This window comes from Carlito syrichta, unplaced genomic scaffold (genome assembly GCF_000164805.1).
Source record: "Carlito syrichta isolate Samal-C Ts95f unplaced genomic scaffold, Tarsius_syrichta-2.0.1 Scaffold315555, whole genome shotgun sequence".
Classification (NCBI taxonomy): domain Eukaryota; kingdom Metazoa; phylum Chordata; class Mammalia; order Primates; family Tarsiidae; genus Carlito; species Carlito syrichta.
In genome coordinates, this window is record NW_007259651.1 from 508963 (window position 1) to 517159 (window position 8197).

An 8197-nucleotide genomic window follows, 5' to 3' on the forward strand; every position below is an offset into this window, starting at 1 on the left:
GAAGGCTGAGGCGGAAGGATCACCAGAGCCCAGCAGGTCCAGGCTGCGGTGGCCGGGAGCAGCCACTGCACTCCAGTCTGGACCACAGAGTGAAACTCCAACTCCAAAAAAAAAAAAAAGAGAAAAAAACAAGTTTCATTTAATAATGTGTATGTTTCTCCACATTCCGCCATGAGCATATTCAACATTTGAATAATTACCCTGTTGAGTCACGTATGAACGGAGGGTTTTATAAGAAGATAGGACTAATGATACTAACAAAAGCAAGATTACTAGGCTTTTTGTTTGTTTCTATTAGGGAATCTTTTAGGGAAGAAAGCAATCCCATGGACGCTCAGAATTAAGGGGTTCTTGACAGAGATGTCTCAGTACAAATCAAGATGAAAACAAAGGCGGTAAGTATAGGTATAACTATAAGGAGGAAATTTATAAGCAGTTAATTAGTGGCACTTATCTTTTACAAACTTTAGTTTGATTTTGTATGTTCTTTCGGGTCAGCTGAGGCAACTTTTTCTGGACTTCATTTTTTTTTTTCTAGTATGATAGATCCACAAGTCAATACTTGTAACTTTTCTTGTTGATGGGGTGGAAAGAAGAACAGTGTAGGTTCTTTTCCAATTTGGGTTCAAAGAAATGGATAGAGAAGGAAGGGCCTTCACCAATACTAAGTCTACTGGACTAAACAGGGGTGGCTCTAGGCCCTGGGGTTGGGCCTGTTAGTTGTCTTAATTTTTGTTGAAAGTAGGCCAAATAAGTAACATAGCTAAAAATAAGGTCTCTTGGTTCAGCAGATCAATGATTAAGAAAGGTCATCTACATATCATTTTAAAAAGGCTTAGCCTGTTTTGTCAGAGTATTTTTAATACATAGTTGGGCAATGGGAAAGAGAGTGAACCAAGGGAGATGAGTCTCCTGTGACAGCTTTTTGAGGTGCCTTTTTACAATGTCATTCATTTTCTCTACTTTTCCTGAGGATTGTGGTCTCCAAGCATAGTGCAGATTGTATTGTATGTCCAATGCCTTTGAGACTTTCTGGGTGACAGCTGTGGTGAAGGAGGGACCATTGTCACTCTGGAGGTACTTAGGTAATTCAAAGCGAGTGATTAATTTCATTGAGCAATGCTTTTATTACTTCAGAAGCCTTTTCTGACTGACATGAAAATGCTTTTATCCAGTTAGTGAAAGTATCTATCCATACAAGGTGATACTGGATGCCTCTTACTTTTGGCATATGTGTAAACTCTATTTGCCAGTCCTCCCCTGGGTAACTTTCCTTTCTTTGTATTTTAGGAGGAAGAATTTACCTATTGAGGGGGTTGTTTGTAAGGCAAATTTCACAAGCATTAACAACCTGTTTGACTGTTTCTCGTAGATTTTTTTCTGAGAACAGTTTTTGAGTCTGTTGGAAAGTTCTGATGGAGTGTTTTAAGAACCTTTCATTGGCAGGAGGTTGGCAGATGAAGTTTCCCATCCTCTGATTGTAGCCATCCTGTAGACTGAAAAACATATCCCCGAGATATAGCCCATTCTGTCTCTGCAGGAGAATTTTGGGATTTTATATCTTTTGAGGAGCCCTCCCAAATCAGAGGGATCTCAAATGGATCAGAAATCTGGGAGATTTTTACTGCTAACTTGGCTGTTAGATCCGCTAGTCTATTTTCTTTAGCTATTTCATCTGTTTCCTTTTGGTGGCCTTTCCAATGTATTATTGCCATTTCCTAAGAGAGGGAGGAAGACTGAAGGCAATAGTTTGTTAATCTCCCATTGTTCGCTTAATAGCTTTTGGCACCAACAATGATATTGCTGTCATTGTTCTTAGGCAGACTGGCATTTGTGTTAATTCAGTTATTAATCTGGGTTTCAGTGTCCTAATATTTACCTGGAGATGGTTGGGGTGATGGTGAGCTATGCAGGCACTGTTGGTTTCCAGGCCTCCTCAGTGGCCATCATTTCTGAGCTAGGTGTTTTTTTCTCCCTTCAGAAGAGAGCGTACCTGCTTTCCAGTAGCTTTCTGGCCTGTACAGTGGACAAGGTCCTGGAGGTTTAGGCCTCTTTGGGGCAATCAGGCTTCTAGTGCCCCCACAGACTGTACCTATGGCTATAGACACCATCCCCTTAGTAAGTCCATTGTTACTAGGTCTCTGATGGGCTGTTGGAGTTTTATCACTAAAGGTGACTGTCAATTGAGATGTCTCTTTTGTCCCTCTGTTTTTTTAGCCTTTCATGTTGGCACCCCTTTGTTTCATTATTGTGTTGGCTTGTTGCATCCATAACAGTTAGCAGGTAAACCTTGGGAATTCTGGGTTTTATACACCTATTAAGGCAGCTACTAGAGCTCGTGCCTTTGTCTTGTGTCTCCTCTCTTTTTCTATGTCTCCTCCTGATTCTGTTAGAAAAGACAGTGATGGTTACTTTTAGGAGATTTTTAAAAGTGTTAAGTGGTCCTTTGGTTTGTTTCTGCAGCTTTCTTTTGATATTTCGAGCTGAGTAATGAACTTGTCTTTTAAGATTAGTTGCCCTTCAACTGATTTAGGGTCTAGGGATGAGTGTTTAATCAAAGCCTCTCACAACCTTTCCAGAAAAGCTGAGGGATTCTCATCGACCCCTTGGTCTATCATGGCTAACTTGGAATAATTGAAGTTTAGTTCTCAAGCTTTTCACGATGCATATCAGGAAATGGTTTTTTTCCTCCATTTTCCCAAATTGCTATTGGGATCCCATTTAGGATCTTCCAACGGCACTGAAGATATGCCTATTTGGTAGGGCTCCTCTCCCTTTGACACAATATAAGATGCCAAGCTCATCTCCAAACTCTTCTGTCGCTTGCAGAACTGCTTGTTTTTCAGTGGTCATTAGGGTCTGGTCTAAGAGCAACATAGCATCCTTTCAGGAGAGTTCGAATACTTGCATTAAATTTTGGACAGTATCTATATACATGTCAGGGTCATCTGGGAATCTTCCAGGATCTTTCTTGATCTGTTTCAAGTCTCGGAGGGAAAAGGGTACCTGTACCTTACTAGAGCCATATTCACCAAGTATCTCTTGTGAGGGTATAAGTAATGTCAGAGTATTAGAATGCGGGGTTTTAGAGTGGGAAGGGTTTAAGGTACAAGGAGGACCTGAATAAGGAAGGCAAGATGGACCAGGTGGAATGGAATCAGGAGATGCCTCCCCCAGTGGCACCTTTGGAGTTAGCATCCCGGTCCAAAGGGACCTTACCTTGAGATGACTGCTAGGAGGACTGAATCAATCCTGCAGTGTTGACAAAGGTCCAGATTTTCTCATAATGTGAAGCCTGTACATATGGGACCTTGGACCATTTGTCCTGGTGTCTACAGAAACTGTCTAGCTGTATGATTTAATTATGATTGATTCTTTCCTCTGAAGACCAGGTTTCTCCATCCTACAACTTATAATTTAGCCACGCTTGAGTGTAAGAGAATTTAAGACACTGTTTAAAGTCTGATGATCAAAGTAGTCCCATGTCCCAGGATGCACTCTTGAGTGTACACTGCAGATAGCCAGATGGCGCATTACTCATCTGAATTAGAGAGAGGCAAAAGAAATATGTCCCTAAGCTTCTTCTCCTCCAACCAACAAGCATGATGAATACGGATCGAAAAAAGGAGAGCATCCCCTCACTTTTCTCTCCTTCTCTGTTCATGGCATTCCTTTGGATGCGAGTGCGACCTCCACCCAAGTATAGCAGTAGCAACCCAGTCAGTAGGAATAGTCACACTCACCTACGCATTATTATCTATCCTATGGGCTGTCAACTGTGCCTCTGGACTCCTCAAACCTAGCATTTCTCCTTACCAGACTAGGTCTTCAAAAAGGCCTTGGAACTATTGGGTTTAGGAGCAGGATTCTGACAAAAGGGGGAGGCGGTTACCTGGGACTTTCCATGAACCTCTGGCCAGGAAGTCCATGACTTGAGCCAGGTTACAACATTTAGATTACTTTCCTAACGAGGCCCACAAATGAAAGTAGCAGTACGGGATCTTTTGAGACAATCCCTGACATCTTCTGAAAAGCCTAAACCCATTATCAGCCAAGCATTTAAACATAAAGTTAGCCAGGCTCGGTGGCTCAGCCTGTAATCCCGCGCCTTGGGAGGCTGAGGTGAGTGGATTGCCTGAGCCCGCGGGTTCAAGACCTGCCTGGGCAACTTGGCGAGACCTCATCTCTACAATAAATCAAAAATTAGCCAAGTGTGGCAGTGCGTGCATGTAGTTCAAGCTACTTGGAAGGCTGAGGCGGAAGGATTGCTGGAGCTCAGCAGGTGGAGGCTGCGGTGGCCGCTGTACTCCAGTCTGGGCGACAGAGTGAGACTACAACTCAAAAATAAAATAAAATAAAATAAACATAAAGTTTGCACGGTCAACATGCAAAGAGCTGAAAGTATCCCCAGAGGGGAGAGTCCACATTCTTTTAACATTTGTCTACCCAGAGTTCCCTAATGTAGGGACTTAACGTCATAGGACTTAAATTCCTTATATAAAGCAATTTCTCATTCTTGCCAATTACAATGCTTCCCAACACGAGAAAACAAAACCAAAGCTTCCTGCCCTTTTGCTCCATGGACCAATGAACACACCTTGTATCGAGCTTCTATTCAATAAAGATCAAGTAAGTTGTCAACACTGTCTAGTAACGCCAGCTCCCTGAGATAAAAAAAGCACCCATGTCACCAAGCACCAAGTAGGGATAGTACCCATGGCAATCCTGAAGAGAAGAAAATGTGATAGGAAAGACTGGAAGCCTTCTGCCAACACCCTATCGGGCTGTTGGGAATTGGGGTCAGCCTGGAAGCTTTTGGGTAACACCAAGGTGTAGCCCTGGCCAGATGCCTTTAATTACTCCCATACTTCTTCCAATTCCATGCAACATTTAGACCTCTGTGTATTGTAGGATGGCAGCTGTACTATTCGCTTTTAACTGGCTGGCAGAGTCCCGTTAATTTGTTCTTTAGAAAGAGTAAAAAACTTGAGGATGAGGGTCCTCACAAATGAAAGTAAAGAGATAGTTTCACTTTAACTCACCCTTCTGTCAGGCCCCATGTTGGGCACCAAAACCGATGAGGTTTTTTTTGGGTTAGCCTGGGCTTCAAGAGTATCAGCTCAATGGATTGGCCAACCAAGCCCCAGAGAGGTTCATCAAGGGGCTGGTAAGCCTAGCCCTGGAATTGTCAGCTCTAATGGACTGGCAAGCCAAGCCCTGAAAGTGTTGCAATTTGGTGGGCTGGCAAGCCTAGCCCTCTGGGTGTCTCAGCTTCGGAGTCTTGACTTTTTTTTGGCAGCTCTCCTGGCTCAGTCAGCTCTGTTGGCTGGGAAGCCAGCCTCTAGGGAGTGTGATTTTTCAACTCTGATGATCTTCTGCAGCTCTTTAGGTTGTAGCTCCTCAAGAAGAATGAGGGACATAGACAGCCAGAAAGTGAGTAAGCAGGATTTATTGAGAGGACAGAGTAGTTCCCATGGTGGGAGGGGACTCGAAGGAGTTGTCTGGGGCTGAAATCCTGATGCTTATATAGCCCTAAGTCTAAGCCCAGTTGGCTAGCACTAGCTGTGAGCTGTAGCTGTTCTGATTGGTCAGTATTAAGGTAGGAACCTAATGGCAAGCTGATTGGTTACTTTTCTATCTTAGCTGTGAGTACTTAAGCTTTAGCTTGAGGGGTTCACAGGGAGCTTGTTTACCAACACTGAACCTGAGAGGCCTGTCGGAAATTCACTACATTGTTACCAAAGAACCTGCCTATCTGACTGTCTAGGTTTTCTCTAGCTATCTCCTGTCTCAGTGGTATGTAGGGATCCTGTTTCAATCTTCTGCATGTGATCAGCCAGTTTTCCCAGCAACATTTACTGAATATGTTCTCCTCTCCCCAGTGGTTGTTGTTGGGTTCTTTGTCAAAGATGAGTTGGTTGAGAAATTGAGGCCTTGCTTCCAGAATCTCTATCCTGTTCCATTGGTCTATATGCCTGTTATTGTACCAATAACAGGCTGTTTTGATTATTGTAGCCTTATAGCAAAGTTTGAAGTCTGGAAATTGATACCTCCAACTTTGTTTCTTTTGCTAAGGATTGTTTTGGCTATTTGTGTCATTTATGTTTCCATATGAATTTCTGTATTGTCATTTCCAGGTCTCAGAAGAATAATATTGGTAACTTAATGGGTATTGCATTGTGCCTGTAGACTGCCTTTGGTAAGATGGACATTTTAACAATGTTGATTCTTCATATCCATGAGCATGGAATATTTTTCAATTTGTTTTTGGTCCTTGGATTTCTTTTTTTTTTTTTTTTTTGAGTTGGAGTCTCACTCTGTCACCCAGACTGGAGTGCAGTGGCCACTCCCAGCCACCGCAGCCTCGACTTGCTGGGCTCCGGCGATCCTTCCACCTCAGCCTTCCGAGTAGCCGGAATTACAGACGCGCGCTACCACGCCCAGCTGATTTTTTTATTTATTGTAGAGATGAAGTCTCTCTGCCCAGGTGGATATCGAACCCGTGGGCTCAGGCAATCCACTCACCTCAGCCTCCCAAAGGTGCGGGATTACAGGCTGAGCCACCGAGCCCAGCTGTCCTTGGATTTCTTTAAGCAGTGTTTTCTAGTTCTCGTTGTAAAGGTTTTTCACTTCTCTGGCTAGGGAGATGCTGAGGTATTTCATTTTTTGTGTGGCTATTGTGAATGGGATTGTGCTTTAAATCTGGATTTCTCCCTGTTTGTTGCTGGTGTATAGGAATGCAACTATCTTTCACAAATTTATTTTGTACCCTGAGACTTTGTCAAAATCCTTTATCTGTGCAAGCAAATTTTTGACAGATTTTCAAGGTATAGGACCATATCATCAGCAAAGAGGGACAACTTGACTTCCCCTTTTCCTATTTGGATATCCCTGATTTCTTTCTCTTGTCTACGTGCCCTAGTTAGGACTTCCTGTACAATGTTGAACTAGAGTGTGGGAGAGTGGGCAGCCTTGTCTTGTTCCAGTTTTCAGGGGAAATGTTTCCAGTTTTTGTCAATTTAGCAATATGTTAGCAGTGGTTTTATTGTAAATGGCACTTACTATTTTGAGGTATGTTCCTTCAGTACCGAGGTGTTTGTGGTTTTTATCAAGAAGGGATGCCCGATTTTATCAAAAGCTTTTTCTGAATCTAATGATATAATCATGTGGTTCTTGTTTTACAACTATTGATGTATTTAACTATATGTATGATCTTGTGAGTGTTGAACAAGACCTACATCCTGAGAATGAAGCCTACTTGGTCATGGTGGATGATTTTTGAAATGTGTTTTTGGGTTAGGGTTGGGGATTTTTGCATCTATGTTTATAAGAGATGTTGGCCTATAGTTCTCTTTTTTTGTTGAATCTTTACCTGATTTGGGTGTCAGTGTGATGTTAGCTTCGCAAAATGATTTCAGGAGAATTCTTTCTCAATTGCCTGGAATACTTTTAATAGGATTGTTATCAGCTCCTCCTTGTACATTTTGTAGAATTCTGCTGAAAATCCACCCAGTCCAGGGCTTTTTGTTGGAGGTAGTTTTCATATGACAGAGTCAATTTCCTGCATTATTATTGGTCTATTTAGGCTTTCAATGTCTTCTTGTTTTTTGTTTTTGTTTTTGTTTTTGAGTTGAACGTGGGGAGGTTTTGTGATGTCAGAAAGTCCTCCATTCTATTTCAGTTAGGCTATCAAGTTTGTTTCCATATAGGTATACATAGTAATCTCTGATAATCTTTTGTATTTCTCTGGGTTCAGTTGCGATTTTATCTTTTCTCTTTTCTGATTGTATTTATTTGGCCTTTTTCTCTCTTTTCCTTGGTCATTCTGGCTAGGCGTCCATGAAACTTGTAAATTCTTTCAAAGAACCAACTTTTTGTTATGTTGATGTTTTCTATCATATTTTTGCCTTCTATGTCCTGAATTTGGGCTCACATTTTGGTGACTTAGATTCTTCTGTTAAAGTTGGGGTTTTGGTGATCTTCTCTTTCCAGTTTCCTTAGGTGATTTGTTAGGCTCTCAACTTCTGATTTTTCCATTTTCTTGATGTGTGCTCATAGAGATATAAATTCTTGTCTTAGAACTGTTTTCATGGCATTCCAGAGGTTTTGGTTTTAATTTCTGCTTTGAGTTCATTGTTGATCCAGTAGTTATTCAGTATCATGCTGTTTAGTGTTCATGTCTTTGTGGTCTTTGGGG